This window comes from Artemia franciscana, chromosome 17, assembly GCF_032884065.1.
Source record: "Artemia franciscana chromosome 17, ASM3288406v1, whole genome shotgun sequence".
Lineage (NCBI taxonomy): Eukaryota > Metazoa > Arthropoda > Branchiopoda > Anostraca > Artemiidae > Artemia > Artemia franciscana.
Genome location: NC_088879.1, coordinates 29,338,344 through 29,362,688, shown reverse-complemented (window position 1 = coordinate 29,362,688; position 24,345 = coordinate 29,338,344). Strand labels below are relative to the sequence as shown.

Here is a 24,345-nt window from a genome sequence, read left to right as displayed (position 1 = left end):
TCTTAGTTCTAAGTAATGTAAACATTATAGATAGAAAATTTCTATGGATTTTAATCATCTTCACGGTATTTTCTCATGGTTACTAGAATATATCATCACGTAAGCAAAATAATCAGTTCTGACAAAAGAACAGCATGCTAGAACAGTCTAAGTTTCTAGCTGGAAAAAAGTTCTACTGAGCTATCACTAGAAAAAAGTACTTTTAGTCATCGGTGGAAAATTATCAAATGAGTTAGTGTTTCAAGTTCATATTATAATACCCTCCCAGTCCTTTACAACCATGATGAGAAGTTGTACACTCAATGGTGATTTATTAGCAGTACAAGTTCAAAATCTATCTTTTTTCTGCTTTTACTATCTGGGAGAGGGAGCCAAAAACACTAAATCCTACCCCCTAGAAGGCCACCCTATAAAAACAGGAAGTACGAAGATCACTTATCGTTATAAATTCACCGTATTTTGCTACAGTTACAAAAACGGATGTTCATGCAATTATACATGTTGGGCAATAAGCAAAAAGTAAAATATTCAAACAATCTGTTTTTTGGCTAAGTAACAACTTTGGCAATTTATAAGCGTAGATAAATTATAATTGTTTGTATATGGTGAAACAGTAGCTAATAAACAGTTGTTTTTAACAAAGTTATAAAAAGTGGGAAATTCTTAGGAATAGAATTCCAATAAATCCGCCTAATTGATTTTGTTGTTAGTATCTGGGAACCTAAACTTATGTAATGCCACCCCCCTTCTCTGCCTAAAGGTAAAGAATCTATATATTAAAATTACATAGGTAACTCATTGATGAATATTCAACTGTATTTTTTAATCAAAAAGTTTGTGGTAACTAACTGTAAAAGAAGCGAATTCACCCAACAGTAATTGAAACTCTCAAATAGGGAATTTTGACAAAAAAAGATGGATCAAATGGATTAGCTATCATTGCTGGTCTCAAGTTAATAAAATTCAATTAGTTTTATTATACACACCCAAAGCTACGAGCCTGTAAGAAATGCTTGATTTTCGGAAAGGGGGGAAGCTCCCCATAAAAGCTAAGTGAGCTTAATGAAAATTTCTTTTTCAGAATTAGCGTATCACAAAATGCTACTGTATAGGATTTAAGTTCCTGTCTACAAAAGGTGATATTTTCTATTTTTAGCGAGAGGATCACGGATGCATATTTATTTATTGTTTTTTTTTTTATTTCATTTTGTTTGTTTTCATTATCTCGAGGGGTGATTTTACAGAATAGACAGGGTCCCAAATATATGTTTGGTGGTTTTGTTTGAAGATTTTAACTCCCAGGTCAGTAGAAATAGGGATAGATGGTATCCTAGCCTAGGTGCACTAGAAGTAGGAAAGGAAAACAATAATGGCTACTGAGTGTGGCAATTTAGTTATGTAGGTCTAACTATTTAGTTATAACCAATACCGTGTTTGTTTGTAAAATGGCCCATAAGTTAACATGGTATTCATATGATTGAAGGCAGCTTGCCTTATTGATTATTTTGTTGTAAATTGAAGATAAGCAGTATCAATACAAGATACTAGGGTATATAGGAGTTCTTTTATTGATGTTAAAAGTAAAAATCACCATCTTTTAGTGTTTAGGGCTAGTTTAAAGCTGAAATTGCAGAATGGTAACTAACTTCCGAGAAGCTATGACGTTAGTATACTCCAGGATGAGAATTAGAGATAAACTTTTTATGAACACTTGAAAACTAAGATGGAGAGGTTAGAATTTGGAAATGAAGAAGATGGATGGAATAATTTTAGGAAAATAATTTCTGAAGTTGCTCATTGTTTCAGTAGTAATGGAGGGGCATTACTTCGACAACATTTATAGCCACTACTCTTTTCCTCCTTTGTGTTTTAAGGTCCTGAAGGATATTAGACAGCGATTCCCTCGGTGCTGCCTTCTACCTCACTAAATTCATAGATGACAATAATTTCTTCCAGATATAAATGACGAAATAATTTCTTTCCCAACAATTCATTTTTTAGATTCTTAGCACTTCATATTGAAATTATGTAATTTTTACCTGGTCTAGGAATCGAACGTGAGATCTGAGATTTCCTATGGTAGAAGAACGATGCGTTAGTCATTTGAGTCGACAGGCTATTAATATTATTATGATTATAGAAATATATTCTAAGCAAATACTATCATTGTATTGTTTCCGAGCGCTAGCCACCTTGTGTTAAGCCTCACTGTATCGTACCAAGTCAATTAGGTTATTCTTTTTGTTGATATGTCATTGAGATCTTCGTTCCCTAGAGAGTCACCATTTGATCATGTTGCTATGATCAAATGTTGCGTGTTTTAGGAAACACGAACTGTGTATTGATTTGATTGGCAAATATATTGTCTTTGAAATAACACAGTGAATACAAGCAGCATCCATCTGAAGAGCATTGCGTAATCATTCATGTCGTATCTTTGTCTCTTAGAAAATCACCATCTACTCTTAATGCAATGTCTTTGAGATAATAGTTTCCGGGATCAATTTTCGTTAAAATAACACAACAAATACAAGAGGCTAGTACTCCCATAATTCCTACACAAGTAAAAGCGGCCAGAACCCATCTAGAGAGCATCCTGTGATTATTTTGGTTTTAAGTGTGGGTAGAAAACATAGAAAAAAGTCCATTAAAATATCATTAGTTGAACTGAGCTTTAAGTGTCAACATGTCTAACGATAGAAGTTTTGATAAGTATTATAAATTTTTTTGTCGTAAGCTTAGCGGAGGTGACTGTTTTGCATACAGATTTGTTATATATAAATACATTTACAATCTCTTTAATAACCTATTTATATGTGCTTGTGCATTATATATTATCTTTAGTTTAAAAAAACCACTCCCTACTAGCCGTTATTAAACTTTCGATTTCAATCCATATATTATTTTTGAACTTGTACCTTCATTGTAAGGTAAAGAGCAATATCAAAAGTAAAAAGAGTATTTATCAAATTATGTGTGTTTGTATATCATATATTTTCGCTAGTTTAAAAAAACATTCCACTTTAATAACAATTCTTTAGCTTTTGAACTTAATCCAAGAATTATTTTTGAACTTGGACCTACAATAGATGGTAAAGTGCAATATCAAAACTAAAAATTGAGCATAAATCGTGCCCTCGGTTGGCTCAAGGAGTTGGCCCTTGAGGCGTATCTTACTTATTTTTGATTCTGAGAATTTCATTTTATTTTTTTCGAACTTAGAAGTTTTCAACGTTTTTTAATTTCTTAAAGTAAACATTAACCATGCCTATATAAAAAAATCACTTGATTCAATATAAAAAAGGTGAGAAAATTTTTAGGTTACAAGAAAAATAAGTAAAAAATTCACAACAAAAAATATTTTCTAAAAGAAAAAATAAGGACTAACATAAATTTGGTTTTATTCGTAAGTAGAAAAATCCAGAAAGTTAATTTCTTTTCATATAAGTATTGTTAATTTCACTCTAAGACATGAAAAAGTTTCCAATTAAAAAAAATAATTCAGAATCAAGAACAAATCATATCCGTCTAAGGGACTAATTCTGTTAACCACCCAAAGGCAGTTTTATGCTCGATTTGGTTTTGATGTTTCTCTTTACCAACTGTGAAGTTCCAGGCTCAAAAATGATCGTTGAACTGAATTCAAAAGCTCTAGAATGGCTAGTGGGGAGTGACGGTTTGAAAATTAATGATGATGCATAATGTGCAAAAACATAGAGTTCAGTAAATGCTCTTTTTAGTTTTGATATATATATTGGTCTTTACCATCCCCTGAATATCCAGCTTCAAAAATAATGGACAGATTGAATTAAAAAGTTCAAGAATGGCTATTAGGGATGAGTGTTTTTCAAAATAAAGATGATATATAATAACAGTCCCCTCCACTGGGCACACTAAAAAAAATCCATATTACAAACCTCTATAAACGGTATATTAGAAACCTTATCAGAACTTCCTTTTTAGCCATGTTGACACTCGAAGCTTTGTCCGAATAATGATATTTCAATGGGCAATATGATCCTCTCCAGAAGGGCACCGGCCACATGGATTTGAGTAGGCATTATGGTGATGCTGGTAATTTATATTTGTTTTGTTATTTTAACGACAGTATTCTTGGTAATCAAATCACTGCGCAATTCATGTTCCTGGCAACAATTATCTCAAATAGATAGCAATAAAACCATACTGTGACTTTCTCGGGCAAAAACACAAAAAATGAATTCTTATGCAATGCTCTGCGGATGGGCGCTGCTTCTATTCATTGTGTTATTTCAACGACAATATACTTGGCAAACATTACTTAATTCGTGCTCCTAGAAACAATTATCTCAATGGCAAAGCAACAAGACTAAATGATGACTTTCTCGGGAACAAAAATCCATATGGCATATCAACAAGAAAGGAATAACGCAATTAATCTAGCACCTTACAGTGATGGTAAACACAAGGTGGCTAGCGCCCGGAAAAATATATTAATAGTATTTGCTTAGTATATATTTCTAAGAATATAATATTAACAATTACTTGCTGGCTCCAATAACTAACGGATTGTTCTTTTACCACGGGAAATCTTAGATCACACGTTCAATTCCTACACCAGAAAATTTCATAATTTCAATGGAAAATGCTTATAGGTTACAAAATGGTTTTTCTTATGAACAGAAAACATGTTCCCATCTATATCTGTATTAAAAAATATTGCCATGCAATAACTGAGAGAATCACAGTTAAATCTCTCTTCACGATCTTAAATGCTGTGAAGAAAAAGAGTAGTGGCTATGGATGTTGTCTGAATATTGCTCAAATACTACTAATGTTCTAGGAATAAAAGTTAGGAGCGTTGCTAGAAATATTGGTGAAAAGGCCTTATGTTTAAAAAAGGGGAGACAGGGCTTGTACAAAAATTACCTGAGTGACATATCATATGAAAATAAAAGGAATATAAGAAAAAGTTTAGAAAATATCAAAATATCCACTAAAAAGGAGTGAAGTGATGACCATCGATAAAATTGTTGAGGGCCTGGGAGATGCAGTCTGACAGTATAGTAGTAAAATATTGTACTGGCACGTTAATTTATTGAGAGGGAGTAGTCAGTCTGAACTTGTTCCAGTTAAAAGTAGGTATGGGGTCACAATTAGTGATTAGGAAAGAGTTAAAGAGAGATAGGCAAAACATTTTTAGAATGTGCTAAGCCGGAATAGAATTACAGGAAAAGATATACTGGAAAAAAAAGTTTTTGACACCATGGATGTGAAGGAAATTTGTCTGTGAGGAAGTTAGTGATAGTTCCAAAAGTAAAAGAAGATGATAAGTCCCCAGGTTCTAGCAATATTCCCATAGGTACTTCCACGAGGGCCATAGATGCTACTCTTTTTCTTCTTCACCATTCATCAATAAGAATTTTAGCGGCGATTCCCTCAAGGCAAAACACAGGTTTTATTGATTATGTACTCGTGGGTGTTGATTAATAGCACAAGGATTATTTTATCTTCGAATTTTCTTCAAGATATCTTTTTCCAGGACCAGCAAATTAAGTGGGACCTCACAAACCAAGTTGGGAGCTCCCAGAAGTAATTGAGGGTGACGTATTTCTTGCTTGTGGGAGGTAAATAATACTTTAAGAAATTTGTGTCTAGCAATATTGGTATCATTGATTATTTACAGGTGGATGTTATGTTGTTATGTAATAGTTAATTGTTTACTTATGCAGATTAAACGCACGTATTATTGTTTTTCTCTTCAAGGCTTTTTTCTCTCGAGATTTTTAATCAAGGCATTCCCCAAACCACTTACAAAAGATGTATTTTGATTCAGTGAACTTTTGTAGTCCGTCATCAAAGATTTTTTTCTGGTGTAGGAATCAAATGTAAGACTAGAGATTAATCCCTAAGGAATTGTGCTTTAAGCAACAAAGCTGACAATCAGCTGATGTTTTCATGTTCCAGGGAAAAACTATAAGCAACACGCTGTTCCCAAATGCAAGCCACCTGATGTTAAATCATAGTAAATATTTTACCTATACAAATCACTAACAAGCACTTTTAACAAGCGCATGCTAGCAAACAACAATATTATTGATTGTTCTTTAGTATATATATTTACCTTTTATACCGACTGTGATGGAAAGAAAAAAAAGGTTTGCTTTCACTTTGCACGTAAGAAAATCTACTGTGAAAAGGGACGTTTCTCAAGTTTCCAATAAGTCTCTTTAAAGTGGTCTATATATTTAACTCTTATATAGGCTGTGATCGAAAGAAGTAAAAGCGGTGTTCCATTTTACCTGTAATAAAATATACTCTAGAAAGGCACAGTTCTCAGGTTTCATATTATTCTATTGTAGATTGTACATATATTGGACTTTTATATAGGCTATATATAAAATATATATATGCTCACGTGGATTAGTTTATTGATGGTTTTGACGGGTTGCTTCGATGTATTCCTTCAAAAGACTTGGGTTTTTATATGTGGGTGATTTTAACTATAACCTTCATAAAATGTTTTAATTGTATAATTTTAAGTTATCTTTACCCTCTTAGCTTTTGTTCCCACCCGAATATCAAGTCAATACTAATCTGATTGATCAATACTAATCTGATTGATGATGTTTCAGATCATGGTTCAGACCATCTCCCAGTTGTGACTCAGTTAATTTGTCTTAAAAAGTTCATACTAGTTCAAAGAAAACAATGGACCATGCGCTTAGAAAATAAAAACCTGGATAAATTTGCCCATCGGTACATCAAGTTACTGCTGCTCTGATTGATAATGTTTTCGCTGGTTCTGTTTATTTGAATCATAGTTGTGCATATTTGTTTCAAAACCGTGGTTCAGACCGTCTCCCAGTTGTGCCTCTGTTAAGTTATCTAAAAAGTATATGCTAGGCTAAAGAAAATGATGGCACGAAAAAGCTCTAAATATTCAGGATACTACTGATTTCAATGTGTTCAGAAAGGCAAGAAATAGAGTGAACTCTCCTGAACGCCAAAATAAAAAGAGGTATTTTCGTGAAAAATTCAGTGAGCACAAGGGTGATACTAAGGCAAGACTGCAAGTTATTATTGAATCCATGAGAAGAAAAATTTGCAGCCATTCTGCTTGTATTGACGTTAATTGTATGTCTGTAAGTGACAAAGTTGTTGAACAAAGTGACAAAGTGACCGAAAATAATTTCGGTTATTTTTATTCAAAAATAGGATCGACAGTTCACGAGCGAGTTAGAAATTATTCCAAAAATTTTTATTTCAGATGGAATTGTGAATAATCTAGGAGAAAGATTGGAGTTTCCGATTGAGAATTCTACAAGTGACTACGAAAATTTGAAAGAACATTTAATCAAGTTGTGCTGGGATTGTAGGTCTAAATATAAGGACATTTATAGCCACAATGATGTATCTACTTCCTTTCTTGCTTCAAAATATAAGCATATCCCTGAAAACAGGCACCTTCCTTCACGCCTTGAAACAAGCTTAAGTAATACACCTGTCATAAGGAGGTATCAAAGAAAAGTATTCTTTGATTTAAAAAAAGATTTTGATGCAGTTGATTTCAGTATTTTACAACACAGAGTGGAATTTATAGGTATAATAGGATCATGCTTAAAATGGTTGGAAAGTTATTTGTGTGGTAGGTTTAATATTATTATTGATGATGCCGCTTCTGTCCCATTTCCTGTAGCTTGTGGGGTCCCAGAAGGCTCAGTGCTTGCTCCTCTACTGTATTTGGTATATGTTGATACGATGAGGTTTTACCTGCCATATGCTTGTCTCACCTCGTTTGCTGATTAAAATGCCTTAACAATTCTTAGTCGGTTTTTACATAGTTTTATTTTGATTTCTAATCGCGTTTTATGAAGTGTTCATGTTTTCATTAGTTTAAGCTAACTCAATTTTGATATTACCAAAACTAGTTTTATCTCTGAGAATTTCTTACCACCACAAATAAGTTTTAATAACTTCAATAAGGCATGTTATATTAAATTTAAAGTGCTTAATTTCTGGCAACTTCGGGACTACCAAGCAGGAATATTCTTTTATTAGTGTTGGAATTTGCACACTTAATCATACCTAGTTACATCCGGTGTTTTACCCTTGATTTCCGGGTCCGCACTTGATCTGGGGGTCCTGATGAAACTGGTCTCCAAGGAATATCAAAGAAAGACACTCCTTATACTATTATGTAACAGCCAAGTGTAAATAATCAATAACATCTGCATTTTGCCAGGAAGTAGTCGCCGTTACACTTTTTTGTGATTAGTGGCGAAGAAGAAAAGAGTAGCGACTATGCGCCTCATGGAAGTGTCTATGGAGATACTACTAGTGCTGATGGTGTGGCTACTGAGATTCTTAAATATGGTGACTATGAGATTGGATATAAGTTGCTGAAGATTATGAATATGATTTTTGAAAAAGGCGAATTACCTAGCGTTTTTAAGGATACTCTAATTAAACCCCTGTAAAAGAAAGGTAATAAGAGTGAGTGTGGTAATTATAAAGGCATTAGTCTAGTCTGTTTGGGTAGCAAATTTCTTAGTACGACGATACTTTTTAGAATGAGAGTTGCTGTAGACAAAGTTTTAAGAGAAGAACAGTGCGGATTCAGGAAGGCTAGATGTGTCGACTAAGCTTTCAATCACTTTCACCCAAACTGGGTTTTTAATTGAGAAGCGCCTGAGTTATCAAACACCTTTCGTCCTGAGTTTTATAGATTATGAGAAAATACTCGATTCAGCTGATAGAAGATCTGTAGCGAAGGTCCTTACCATCAAGGGGCAGTATGTGCAAGTTTTGAAGACAAACAATTCTCTACTGATATTATCCTAGTGGTACTTTTCATTACTTTGATGAAAACGCATACAAACTTGTTTTCATATTGCAGTGCTTAGTACTCACGGTTCTTGCGAAAAGAATCAATACCCTAATTTGAATTCTGACTGCGCTTTTCGCATTTCAAGGTAAACGAATTTCCAATATATATTTTAAAAAGAAAGTATAATACGCCCAAAAATAATTATAACTTAACAAATCGTATATTTGCTGGCTAAGATGTACTCGGTAATTCAGTCAAAATCGAGTTTTAACTGGGTATGTGTTTTTTTTCTTCAAAAGTTTTTCTGATCTGTAACGTTATACAATTTTCTCCCCTTTTCCCTACAGTTTAATTTCTTATCCATCTAACAGTTTGTGGTATTGAACTGTAAGTAAGGAACGACCCAGCTCAATAGTAACCGAAACTCTAAAAACAGAATTTGATACCAATAGATATTTTAAAGGAATCGACGTTCTATTCTGATTTCAAATATAAAAGTTTCATTAAGTTAAGGTTTATATATTAAAGGCTAGGACCCAGTGGTCCTAAAATGTCGTAAGAGAGTTCATTCGAACAGAAGTTAAGAGTTCTAGTGCTCTTTTTTAAGTAGCCAAAAATATTGGAAAGCAACTAGGTCCCCTCCCCCACTCTTTTTTTAAAGTCGTCCGATTAAAATTTTAGATTGCCATTTTGTTCATCATAGTTGAACGGCCCAATAACTATGCCTTTTGTTATAACAAAACCCCCCAAAGCCCCAGGGAATGGTCTTATAGTAGTAAGATTTACCCATTGTGTACGCATATTATTTATTATTGGCAAGTGTTAATGAATTTGGGGGGTGGGTGAATTTTCTGCTTATGGCTTTTCCACGGAGGAATTTTCCATGGGGAGGGATGTTTCTAGGGCGTGAAATTGTCAGGTAAATTTATACACCGGGGAACCTATACAGAATTCCTTTCATATGGTTTGTTTTCTTTTTCCCGTCTCAATTTTACGCGTGAAGTTGTTAAGGGTAATTGTCGGGGTAAATTTTTCAACGGGATTTAAGTTTCTAGAGGATATTTCCATGGGAAGGGGGATTTCTACGTGGAGGTGGGGCCAGATTTCCTGGCTTTATTTAACAAACAATTAGAAATTCAATAAAAAACAAGTTTCTCAAATGAAAGTAAGGAGCAATGTCAAACTTAAAACGAACAGAAATTATAACGTATATGAAGGGAATTTTCCCCTCCTCAAAGCCTCGCTCTTTACGCTAAAGTTATAAATTTGTCCTATTTCTTTAAGAATGACTCCAGAAACATAAGGGTCGTTTAATTAGAACAATAAGAAGCTTTAATAAAAGTACTGAAAAACTTTTGTGCAAAGAGCGAGGTGTTGAGGAGGGGGCAATCCCCTTCATATGTGTAATAATTTCTGTTCGTTTCAAGTTTTAATGTTTCTCCTTACTTTCAGTTGAAAACTTGTTGTTTTTATTTAATCAAACAGTTCGTGGTAACGAACTGTAGTAAGGAGCGACCCGGCTCAATAGTAACCGAAACTCTAAAAAATAGAAAACGGAAATTAAAAGTTCTAGTGCCCTTTTTAAGTGACAAAAAAATTGGAGGGCACCTAGGCCCCTCCCACGCTCATTTTTTCCCAAAAGTCACCGGATCAAAATTCTGAGATAGCCATTTTATTCATCATAGTCGAAAAACCTAATAACCATGTCTTTAGGGACGACTTACTCCCCCGCAGTCCCCGTGGGAGGGGCTGCAAGTTACATACTTTGACCTGTGTTTACATTTAGTAATGGTTACTGGGAAGTTTACAGACGTTTTCAGGGGGGATTTTTTTTGTTTAGGGGGGAGATTTGAGGGGGGAGGTGTTACGTGGGAGGATATTTCCATGGAGAAACTTGTGATGGGGGAAGAGAATTTCTATGAAGGGGGCACAGGATTTTCTAGCATTATTTGAAAAATAATGAAAAAATAAATATAAAAGTTTTTTCTACTGAAAGTAAGGAGCAGCATTAAAACTTTAAACGAAGAAAAATTAGCATGCATTTGAGGGGCTTACCTCCTCGTTATACCTCACTCTTTACGCTGAAGTATTTTTAGTAATTTCAACTATTTATTCTACGGCCTTTGTGATTCAGAGCTCATTCTTAAGGAATTGGGACAAAGTTTAAGCTTTAGGGTAAAGAGCGAGGTATCGACGAGGGTTGAACCCCCTCATACACGAAATAAAAACATACGAATATAGAAGTTCGTTACGTAAATTAATTCGTAAGTTACGTATATTTTTTACCAATGAAAACGTTTGTAAATAATTAAAAGTTGTAAGTTGCTTTTTTAAGTAATCAAAAAATTGGAGGGCAACTAGGCCTCCTCCCTCGCTCCTTTTTTCTCAAAATCTTCCGATTAATTGCATTAATTGATATGCAAATTTCGTTTTAATTATTTATGTGCGGAGAGCCAAGATCAAAACATGCATTAATTCAAAAACGTCCAGAAATTAAATATAAAAAAAAATAAGTTTTTTTAGATGAAAGTAAGGAGCAACATCAAAACTTAAAACGAACAGAAATTATTCCATATATGAAAGGGGCTTTTACTCCTCAACGCCCCGCTCCTTACGCTGAAGTTTCTTACTGTTCTAAAAATAGAGTTAAGAGAAAGATTCAAACCTTAGCGTAACGAGCGGGGCGTTGAGGAGGAAAAGCCCCTTTCATATACGGAGTAATCACTAAATAAAATCATTCATTCATTCTCACAGAACTTCGTATGGTTACGTTTAACCTATATTTTGTTACGTTTAAGTTACGTATATTTTTTACTAATAATAATTTTCGTTAAAAGTAAAAAGTTCTAGTTGCCTTTTTAAGTAACTGAAAAATTGGAGGGTAACGGGGCCTCCTTCCCCACCCTTTATTTCTCAAAATCGTCTGATCAAAACTAAGAGAAAGCCATTTAGCCAAAAAAAAGAATTAATATGCAAATTTCATTTTAATAATTTAAGTGCGGAGAGCTAAAATCAAACATGCATTAATACAAAAACGTTCAGAAATTAAATAAAAAGAAAACTAGTTTTTTTAACTGAAAGTAAGGAGCGACATTGAAACTTAAAACGAACAGAAATTACTCCGTGTGTGAAAGGGGATGATCCCTTCTCAACGCCCCGCTCTTTAGGCTAAAGTCTTTTACTGTTTAATAAAGTAGAATTGAAAGAAAGAGTCAAACTTTAGCGTAAAGAGTGGGGTGCTGAGAAGGGATCATCCCCTTTCACACACGGAGTAATTTCTGTTCGTTTTAAGTTTTAATGTCGCTCCTTACTTTCAGTAAAAAAAAAAACTAGTTTTTTTTATTTTACTGTTTAAAAACGAGTTTTGATGTAAGAATAAGATATTCTTTTTAATTAACAGATAACTTAATTCTAAAGGACAGATGAATCTCTTAAATAAGAAATATCTTTTCATCATGATGGTCTGTACTATCCTGTCTAGGATAACTATAAGGCAAAAAAATCCTCTCGCCTGTTCATCAAGCAATTCGTGGTAACGAACTATGAGTAAGAAGTGACTCAGGCCAATAGTAACCGAAACTCTAAAAAAAGGTTTTGATACAAAATAATACATTTAAGGATATGGAATTCATGTAGATTTCAAATATTTAAAAGTTATTCAGTCTAGAGCTACCCATCAAATGTTAGGAGCCTGAGGAAATTTGCCTGATTTAAAACAAAGAAGCAAGCACTTCCAAAATGGCGAGTTATCTGTCTGAAAATCATACAATGAAATTCAGCATATGAATGAGCATATGCGATTTCATATGCATATGAAATTTCAAGCTCTTATTTACAAGAATGTGGAATTTCGCTTTTTTTCCCCATAAGACCATACATATTGACACTTATATTGAGTAAACTATTTCTTTAATTTTGTCGAAAGTAAAACAGTTCAAAATAGGGATGATACATTTTATTGACAGTGAATAGATATAAAATTATTTAACTGGATATTTCGAACACATATACAGTGTTCATCATCAGCAGTAAAACTAAAAGACATGAATAAAAATAAACAAAATTTATACCTAATAAACTAATTACATGTAGTTTATTGCTCTTATTTTTTTCAATGCAACAGTCGAGGCAAATCTCTTTGACCTTTTTGCTTCCGGTTCATTAGAATTATCTGACATATTACGTGGACAGAGGTCATAGCTCTTAGGTGAGGTGATATTTACTTTATTTGACCTCAGTAAATTATCATAAATTGAGTTCAATCCAAATTCGCCTGTATCTCTGTTTAAGGAATTATTCTTGAATAGAATTTTTTAATTTCGATTGTTTTCCTGAAAGTTTGCTTTAAACCTTGGTCCCTAGAAATCAAAGAAACATTTTCAAACAAAATAAAATGATTTGGAAAATTAAAGATATGCTCCGAGAGGGCTGACGTGAAATCTTCAGGTTTGGTATTTTGCTTAAAGATGATGAAATAGAATTATGATGTTGTAGCAATCTCGTTTTTAAATTCTGGTTAGTACGTCCCACATAAGAGCTTCCACAAGTACATGGGATTTTATAAACCCCACTTTGTTGCTCTACGGAAGTCCGATCCTTTCCAGAATTTAAAAAACTAGCCAAAGTATTACTACCTCTTTAAGCTACCTTTAAGCCATTATTTTGTAAAATTCTTTTAAGTTTTTCACTCAAACCTGGAACATATGGTAGAGAACAAAAAATATCTTTCTTTTCTGTTGTTTCCAGAATATCGTCAGAACATTCTAGAAATTTGTTCCTTCTTTTCGAAAAAGTCTGGTCAATTAACCAAACCGGATAATGGTTACTTATTAAAATCTCTTTTAACAAAGATAATTCCTCCTCAATGAATTTTGCAGAACAAATTCTAAAAATGCGGTCAGTTAAAGATATGATTAAACCAATTTTTATTTGGCGAGCATGACCGGAGAAAAACGACAAAAATCTGTTATTGTTAGTAGGTTTTCTGTAAATCTTAAAATCCAGACTATTTCATTTTTTAAAAGAAGGACATCCAGAAAAGGAAGTTTATTATCCTCTTCTAATTCTATTGTAAATTTTAAATCCCCTCCCCAAAAATTAAGATGTTCTAAAAAACTTTTTAATTCCTCCACCTCATAATTCCATACTGAAATTACGTCATCCATATATCTCCCCCAAAATTTGTGTTTTAAAAAATATGAATCTAACGCTATTGTTTCAATATTTTCTACAAAACAATTTGCTAATAAAGGACTTAAAGGGGCCCCCATGGGTAAACCATTTACTTGTTCGAAAACAACCCCTCTGAATTGAAAAAAATAAGAGAACATGTTGCACAAGCTAACTAAATTCATAATTACACCGACTTCCAAAACTGTTTCACCACCAATTAGGTCCAAATTTCTTAGTATCTTTCTCTCAAGAAGACTTTCTGCGGCTTTTACATCAATACTCGTATACATTGACACTATGTCGAAACTTGAAGTTATAGAATTTGAAGAAATCTCAACTTCTTTTAGTTTTTTTACAAGTTCTGACGAATTGTTAATGTAAGAAATTTGTGTAGACATTAGTGGTTTACACAATGAAACTAGCCACTTACTCAGAGCACTTGTTGGTGACTTGTTACTCGCAACAATTGGTCGTAATGGTGGATTTGGCTTATGTATCTTTGGAAGTCCATATAATTTAGGGCACAAAGAACCTCTTGCTAAGAATTTGTAGAAAAGTTGAGGTGTAATCTTCCCTTCTTCCTTCAAACTCTTTAACTCGTTCTTAAACTTCTTTGTGTATGAGTCCGTCGGGTCAAAAGAAAGTTGTTTGTACGTTTTTTCATCTTTCAGTAAAGTGTTTAATTTTGAATCGTAGTCCTTGGTGTCCATTACCACTAAAGTGTTACCCTTGTCTGCTTTTGTAATAATAATAGATTCATCCCTTCTTAAATTATTAAGAATCTTCATGTCTTTGAAAGAATTGTTAGGGATTTCTGGTTTTAAAGCAAACTCTGACAGGGCTTTAACTGTAGAAGCTCTTACTAGGCTAACATCTTTGATTAGGATGGGGTTTCTATGTAAAGATGTTTCTATTGATGAGATAATTTCTTCTACTGGGACTTTATTAGTTTGAAAACAAAATTTTTGACCTTTTTCTAATACGGCCTTTTCTTGTAACGTTAAGGTCCTTGATGAAAAATTAATTACACCTGGTCCAAGAGTTGACGAAAGTATTACGGCTTTATTTTCAGAAAATTTTGAAAACTTTTTAAGTAATCTTTCTCTGGAAAGGTGAAAGTCATGATTGAAATGATTTCTTGCTGTTTGTTGAATAAAACAAAATCACTTGCACTCACCTTTTTTGATATAATATTTTCCAGGAAAATTTTATCTTTCACTAACAAAGCTCTTTTTCTCCTTTTATCTTTAATCAGATGATTTAAAGTCTTGAATTGTAGACCTCGTTCAAACTTTTTTCCTTTAAAAGTGCCTAAATTTAGATTGAATTTTATTGAAGGTGGCAAAATCCTTTTCTTCTTACATTGATGAAGAAAATCTTGTTGATTTATAACATTTGCGTGTCTCTTATGTGTGTTAATATATTTAGACACCTCCTTGGTCACATTATCCCCATATACTCGACGTTTGGCTAAAAAACTAGCCAAAGTATTACTACCTCTTAAAGCTACCTTTAAACCATTATTTTGTAAAATTCTTTTAAGTTTAATTAAAATGTTGTTTCCAAAATATCGTCAGAACATTCTAGAAATTTTTTCCTTCTTTTCGAAAAAGTCTCGGAGCATATCTTTAATTTTCCAAATCATTTTATTTTGTTTGAAAATGTTTCTTTGATTTCTAGGGACCAAGGTTTAAAGCAAACTTTCAGGGAAACAATCGAAATTAAAAAAATTCTATTCAAGAATAATTCCATAAACAGAGATACAGGCGAATTTGGATTGAACTCAATTTATGATAATTTACTGAGGTCAAATAAAGTAAATATCACCTCACCTAAGAGCTATGACCTCTGTCCACGTAATATGTCAGATAATTCTAATGAACCGGAACCAAAAAGGTCAAAGAGATTTGCATCGGCTGTTGCATTGAAAAAAATAAGAGCAATAAACTATATTTAATTAGTTTATTAGGTATAAATTTTGTTTATTTTTATTCATGTCTTTTAGTTTTACTCCTGATGATGAACACTGTATATGTGTTCGAAATATCCAGTTAAATAATTTTATATCTATTCACTGTCAATAAAAAGGTATCATCCCTATTTTGAACTGTTTTACTTTCGTCATGGAAAGGCAGTATGGTCTTCGAAGTTATCTTTAATTTTGTATTTTACTTCAAAAAGCAAATACCCTAAACAGCTCTTTTTCTAAGAGCATTTCCACAAAAAAGTTAAATTTTGATTGTGAGCTTCTGTATTTAGGGATGATAAACTTCCCCAAGTGTGGGGCAGCCCTAGGAGTCCTAATTTAAAATAAAGAACTTAAATCTAAAAAATAAACTTTTCTTCAAATGATATTAAAGGGTGAAATTCAAACTCAAAACTGACACAAACTGTTCTGGGCATGAGAGAGGTACCCCCCCCCCCTATCTCGACCTTTACGGTGCAGTCTTATGATGCTCTAAAAATGCTTTTTGGTCCAATTTAGCCACCATTACGTTTGAAAAGTCTCTCAAAGATGAAGGATTAAAATCCAAACTTTAGCGTAAACAAGAGGGCCTGACGAAGGGACAGCCACCCTCATATACGGAAAAATTTCTGTTCGTTTTTAGTTTTAATTTCGCTCTTTACTTCGATTTGAAAAAAAAAACATAACTTCTGATTTTTATATGTCGAATATTTAGTTCATCTTCTCGTGAAATATCTTTTTGATATTGTGGAGACTATCCCTGGCCTTTTAATTGCATGAGCTTTGGAATTTAGATTGTCTTACACTGTGAGATTAAGAAACTATTTAGAAGAAATATTTTTGTTGTAGCAATCCTGGAATCTTATCATAAGATGATGCAAAGCTTTAAAATAATTTATTAAGATATATGAACATTAAAAGGTCCCTCTATTTTTTTTTTATTTTTTTTTGCGATTACTAGCACGTTTTCCAGACGTTGACAGATTAGGATGGGAAGAAAAATACCGAATTTTGGAATAAATTGAATGCGAGTAATAAGCTTTCGTGGAACATATAATGGCAGAATAGCAGATATAGAATCACTGCACTTAAAAATGTTTTCTTTTTTGGGAGACGGGTGGAGGTTAAAAAAAGATTAATACTGGCGAATTTCCTAAAAAATAAAAAAAGGTGCAGTTTAAATGGAAAAATATTATACTTTTCGGAGGGTTTCCTGGGCCCAATGAATTTTGTAACTGCTTATAGCCTGCATGGCTTAAATATCATTAAATGAAAACCACAAAAACGAAAGATTCCTTTCAAAGGCTCACTTTTGCATCTATTTTTAATATGTTTTTTTCGTTGCTTATTTTTTTTTATTTGCTTTTCTTATGGTTTATGGTTATGGTTTTTTTATGATAAGTGACGATAAAACCTGTCTGTTTTTTTTTTGTTTTGTTTTTTCTTAGTAACCGAATAAATAAATTTTACATATAGCAATCCATCCTGGGAAAATACATCTCTAGTTTAATTTCAACTTTGCAATAAACGGCCTTATCTTAATTCAAAAAGGAATTATAATGTTGGAACTTCTGGGATAGTGGCTCAAGTATAGGTTTTAAACAGATTGAGCAAACTCACTAGTTAACCAGGACCTCGGAATTTAGTTGCGTGTCGATGTTGCAGTAGTAGCTGGACTTTTGTTAAAACTATGTCCAAAGTGGTTGTAACTGAAATCTGAAAGAGAATACAGTATAATATGTAAGAAAGATTGAACCATTGATTCTATATTAATGTTTTAAGCACTTGTTCGCTTAAATTTAGTAATCTAGTTAAATTCCAAGGTTTTATTAAGAACTACTGTCTGTTTATATAAAAAAAATTACAACTACTCTCTTCTGGGAAAATTGAAATTTTTACACGTAATGCATACATATATTAAATAAAAAAAAACTAATTTTTTAGCTGAAAGTAAGGAGCGACATTAAAACTTAAAACGAACAGAAATTACTCCGTATATGAAATGGGTTGTCCCCTCCGCAATCCCTCGCTCTTTACGCTAAAGCTTTTAATTGTTTTAAAAAGTAGAATTGTGGCAAAGAGTCTAAGTTTAGCGTAAAGAGCGAGGGATTGCGGAGGGGACAACCCTTTTCATATACGGAGTAATTTCTGTTCGTTTTAAGTTTTAATGTCGCTCCTTACTTTCAGCTAAAAAATTAGTTTTTTTTTCTTTAATTTTTGAACGTTTTTGAATTAATGCATGTTTGGTTTTGGCTCTCCGCACATAAATTATTAAAATGAAATTTGTATTTACGATTTTGAGAAATAAGGGGTGGAGAAGGAGGCCTAGTTGCCCTCCAACTTTTCGGTTACTTAAAAAGGTAACTAGAACTTTTAATTTTTAACGAACCTTTTTATTAGTAAAAAATATACGTAACTTAAGAATTAACTTACGTAACAAACTTTCATAATCTTATATTTTTATTATGTATACGAGGGGGTTTGTACTCTCGTTAATACCTCGCTCTTTACATTAAATCGTAAGTTTTGTTGCAATTCCTTAAGAATGACCCCTGAATCAGAAAGGCCGTAGAATAAATAGTTGAAATTACTAAAAATACTTTAGCATAAAGAGCGAGGTATTTATCTCCTCCTAAATACCTCGCTCTTTATGCTAAAGTATTTTTAGAACCCCTCATATGCGTAATAATCTCTGTTCGTTTAAGTTTCAATGCTACTCCTTCCTTTCATTTGTAAAAACGTTTTCATGTTTATTTTTCATTGTTTTCTTTAATGCTAGAAAATCCTGCGCCCTTTTCAGTGAATTTTTCTTCCCCCATGACAGATTCCTCCAAGGAAAGATCCTCCAAAATAGCCCCCTCCCTTCAGCCCAACCCCCAAACAAAATAAAATACCCCTGAAAACGTCTGTACACTTCCCAATAACCATTACTATATGTAAACACAGGTCAAAGTTTGTAATTTGCAGCCCCTCCCCCAGGGATTTTGGGGGAGTAAGTCATTCCCAAGGACATAGTTATTATGGTTTTCGACTATGCTGAACAAAATGGCTATCTCAAAATTTTGATTCGTTGACTTTGGGAAAAAATGAGCGTGGGAGGGCACCTAGATGCCCTCCAATTTTTTTGGTCACTTAAAAAGGGCACTAGAACTTTTCATTTCCGTTAGAATGACCCCTCTTGCGACATTCTAGGACCACTTGGTCGATACGATGACCCCTGGGGAAAAAAAAAAACAAAACAAATAAACACGCACCCGTGATTTGTCTTCTTGCAAAAAATACAAAATTCCACATTTTTGTAGTTAGGAGCTTGAACCTTCTATAGTAGGGTTCTCTGATACGCTGAATCTGATGGTGTCATTTTCGTTAAGATTCTACGACTTTTAGGGGGTGTTATCTCCTATTTTCTTAAATAAGGCAAATTTTCTCAGGCTCTTAACTTTTGATGGGTAAGACTAAACTTGATGAAACCTATATATTTAAAATCAGCATTAAAATGCGATTCTTTTGATGTAGCTATTGATATCAAAATTCCAATTTTTAGAGTTATGGTTACCATTGAGCCCGGTCGCTCCTTACTACAGTTCGTTACCACGAACTGTTTGATATAGAGGAAGGAAGCCTCTGTTTTCCCTCTTTTACCTCGTTTTGAAATCACGCAAGTGATTTTCTTACCCTACTATTTTCTGATAATTAACTTTAAGCTTAATGTAAGCACATATTTAGAATCATGAATAAACCGTATTTAGTCCAATTGTCTTATATAAGGGTTTTAACTGTCAGATGGCTGATAAGTTGTGGTCAACTTTCGGTGGTAATATTACTTCGTTAAGAATATTGCCGTGAAAATAAAAATAGTTAGGGGTCACCAAAGCTTTTTTCAATTTTCTTGTTGGGAGTCAATTGGGTGAATCTGAGGGGAAATTCTTTACCCCTAGCTTATATTCAGTTCTAAGATTATTTTTGGACCATGCTGTTGAGGAGGGCTGCTAAGGAATGATGAGTGCTGCTAAGTTGAGGGGGAGCTGATATCACACAATGGAAGGATATAGAACAGAAAATGGAAATGTCAGGTTTCAGGACGTCCTTACCCGAAATATGAAATATTTTTATGATCTTGCCTATCACTGGTTTTGGCCTTAGTTGTGTTAAAGGGACACAAAGGGCTAGAACTTAAAGATGTTCTTCATAAAAGTTTGGAATCTATTTTTACTTATTATAAACAAAGGATGGTGTATTAAATTTGAAAAGTGTTTTTTTTAATTTAAGTCTTAATGAAAGCAGATTAACCAAGATCCAATGTAGTGTATTGAGGGAGGAGTTCAGGACATGCTGATCCCATTTTGTTTAAACAGTTTCTAGTCTTTTAAGTTCAAATTTTTTCTTCTGTCATTAAAATGCTTTTAATTTATCCATCTATTAGAAATATTAGAGGCGTATGGGTGTATTTACTTTATACCAGCAAGTTGGAACTTCCATTGACGTTGAGGGGACGTTGGATAAATCAAAACACGCTATTTTAATTTTGGTTGTCAAAAGGACATATCCGCAATATCTCAGAAGTGACTTTCAAATTTAAACTTTCAAGTAATGTTAAGGAGAATAATGAGTTACATCAAAAGACGCTATAGGCATGTAGATTGTCATAAAAGCGTATCTACAATATCTCAGGTGCAACAGAGAGAAAACATTCCGAGCGTGCTGGGGGAAATCTTGAATTAGTCAAAAGACACTATATGAATTTAGGTTGTCAAAACGTATAATATCTCAGTAACAGCTAAGAGTTTTGAGTCGAAACTTTCCAGGTCCGTCGAGTGGGATGTAAAACTAAATTATAAGACATTATATACATCTAAGTTGTCACAAGGGCCCACCTGAAATATTTTGAGCACATCTAAATGTGTTAAGTAGAAACTTTCAGGGTATATCAAACTTAAACAAAAGACACTAGTTGTCCAAAGGGGGTATCTGCGATGTCTCAAGAACTTTGAACAGTATTAAGCAGACATTTTTGGAAGTGTTATGGCGGGTATTGAACTAATTCAAAACAGATCCTTTCCATTTGGGTGTTCAAAAAGACTTATCGGCAATGTATCAGGTGCGTCAAAGTGTGTTAAATCGAAGCTTCCAGGGTGTTTTAAGGTAGATGTTGAACTAAATCAGAAGACGCTGTCTACATCGAATCCTTCAAAAGGGTGCATGTAAAATATTTCAGGAATGGCTAAGTATATTAAGTTCCGATTTTAAAGGCATGTTAAAATAAATCACAAGACACAACGTGCATCCAAGTTGTCAAAAGGGTGTATATTCAATATATCACGAATGGCAATATGAGTTCGACTCAAACTTTCAGGGAATGTTTAAAGGAGGGTGTTAAACTAATTCAAAATATATTAAGTGCATCCAAGTTGTCAAAGCGGCGTAGTTAATATGTAGAAACTAATTTTTTAAGGGACTCAGCTGAAACTTTGAGGGAACATCGAGTCAGAAAATCAATTAGATTGTAAATTTTAACTCTGGGGACTAAACAGAGCCTATCAAGAGCAACCAATAACAAAAAATTAAGAAATTCTTAGTGAGAAATTTAAATTAAAGTTTCAGAGCAAAACGAATCTAAATCGGAGGCAAATCGGATTGCATTGATTTTTTACGTCCCATTTCCATTTTTTTTTTTTTTTAACATGTCAGAAATCTGTTTAATGAATGAAATAAAAATATGTTTATCTAACATATTCTTTTTTGTAAAAAAAAACATTCAAAAATTATATAATAAAATAAAACTTTTATAATAGAATGCTGATCAAAATTTGTTTAAGTTCAAAGTTGAAAGAGGATTGGGTCAGGAGGGCTTCAGTCTTATAGAAGTCCAAAATTCATTTATTTGAATGATTTCCCTCCTTCCATTCAACAAAAATTTCAGAGAGAGACTCTTATAATATTTGCTGCAAATATGTCTAAAATATATGTATTGACCCAAAATCTTGATTGTTAGGCAGAACAACTGACATTTTTTTAATATTCCTTTATTAGGCCCCCCCCCCCAAAAAAAAAGTGTCAATTAAAAACGAATAGAAAAGAACTTTTTAATAAAAAGTCATTTTAAAAAAATCAGAGAAAAGTAAAGAGCTACATTAAATCTAAGACGAACAGATGCATAGTTAAATAACAAAATTAAGTTTAGCCACAAACTAACAAAAATTAACCCAATCAGAAGTAGAATAGATACCACTAAGCCTTTGTGCTTTATTGACAGCCAAATATGGAAAACTTTTTCTCTTTTATGACGTAAATAAATCCCCGCTATTGCTGAACCTTTGTAAAATTCATAGCATTGTATATTAAACAGTAAGTCTATATTCATTATTTCTTTTCTTGGTTATACTGGTAAATTTCTTTCTTTTGTGTTGTTGTTGTTGATATTCTCGCAAGTAAAACCACACTGATTGAAGCAAAATTGATTCTGGTTAAGGTCAAATAATCGCCATTTAACTGAAATAAGAAGCATTTTTAAAGCCCAATAAAAATTCAGTGTTAAGACTGGGAAATTGACGAGGGGGAGCCACCTTATATAACGAATAGTTTCTTTTCTTTCTGATTTTGCTGTTAGCTTTCATTTGAAAAAATATGTTTTTGATTTAATAAATTTAAGACCAGCACTACTTGAGCACCTTCAATTTGATTTGAACCGTAGTTCCTTGAGTCGGCAGACGAGGTTTTCAAATGTTCTGTAATCAGAATTTATATAGATCTACACATTTCTTGTTTTTAAAACAATAAAACAATACCTATCAGAATCTGAGTTACATAACAGATGTATACAATTTGTCAGTATATTTTTTAGAGCTTATTAACTGCATGGAGTTCCTACCTATACATTCGTCAAATACCTCATTCCTCAGTCAGTTTGCGCTTTTCGGGCATATATTTAGGTTATTTTACAGTTCTTCAGTGTTATAAAGAATTTTAGCAAAGTCAGTGATTTTGGAGGATTCAAGAATTCAGAATGCAAGAATAGCTTTTGAACATAAACTTTGAGAAAACTTAGTCACTTAGACTAAGAATGATTGAAGAGGTAATGCTGGATAACAAGAAGATAGATGAAACCGTGCAGCTTAGCTTACATTGTAGCAGTAGCAGTACTAGTAAAATTAGTCGATCTAGTTACGATTCAAAAAAAAAAAGATAGCCAAGGCCCAGGGTTTTTTTTCATAGTTGAAAAAGTTTGGAAGATAAGTCTATGAAGCAAGATCAGAAAATTGGAAGCTATGGTAATGATATGGTCAAGTATAGCTTTGAAACGCGGGTGCTTCAAAAGGCAGTGGAAGATATATGTAGAAATATTGTCAGAAAATCGTTTTAGGTCCTCGTCTGACTGCCCAGAAGTTAAACAACTAGGTCAAAAAATCAATTGATTTAATCCCGATTTCTAGTGACATAGTGAGTGTTTTTTTGCGGAACGTGTGGGACCAACCGAATTGCTGGTTTTAAAGAAAAAGTAGGAAGAGGGTCTTGAATCAGAACTTCAATGAAATCAGACTTCAATGAAATCAGAATTTTATGGGCGGAGTAAAGAGTGAAACTTTAAATACAGTAGGTTCAGTGAAGAATGTAACCTGCTATGATGGTCTCAGGGGCCTAGTGCTGGAGTGAGTTGTCAGTAGTGGCAACAGTTTTCAGTACTAGCTCTTAATATTTATTTTAGAATTATTTGTTTTAAATATTTCAGGTCATATTCTATTTTGCCCTGCTGCTTGTTTTGGTGATGGTACAGTGCAAACCTATTCTAGATATTCGTGAATCCCGAAACCCTTTACCATGGCAGAATCCTTTTCAAAGGCATATGTGGCTGACAAAACTCAACAATGAAACCTTCCATAGAAGATGGATTTTGGAATTTTATTTACCCCAAAGAAAAAAACAAAACCCATAATGCTGTGGTTACAGTTGAGGAACATAGGGGGCATTTGTACCGCTACATTTTTATTTGGCTTATCCCCTTGATTTTTGAAAAATTATGCTTAGGGGATATAATTTTTTTTATGTATTTTTTATATTCATTGAAAAAGGACAGTTTGCTCCTTCTGGATTTTTTTTAAAATGTTTGTCCCCCTTCCCTTCAAATTTTCCGAAATTAACACCACCACCATAAGGGCTCAAAAACAAGAAATTCTAATGTTGCTTTTTTGTTAGTGTTATATAAAGATATATATAAAGCTTTGTCCAAATGCAGTTTCCCTTTCCGTAATATCATTTAGAAGGAGCTCCATTCATTCTTCTATTTGCCAGGGATTCCTACCAAATCCTTGAAGATATTAAATAAAAAAACAAGTTTTTTTTACGTGAAAGTAAGGAGCGACATTAAAACTTAAAACGAACAGAAATTACTTCGTATATGAAA

The 24,345-nt window shown here is 33.2% G+C and overlaps 1 long non-coding RNA gene across 1 annotated transcript; it reads left to right on the top strand.

The window, feature by feature from the left end:
- Positions 1 to 157: 157 nt before the first annotated feature.
- Positions 158 to 24,169, top strand: LOC136038122 (uncharacterized). Its single transcript, XR_010620131.1, has 3 exons — positions 158 to 231; positions 5,522 to 5,606; positions 23,674 to 24,169. It is a non-coding gene; the product is annotated as an uncharacterized LOC136038122 (long non-coding RNA).
- Positions 24,170 to 24,345: the final 176 nt, after the last annotated feature.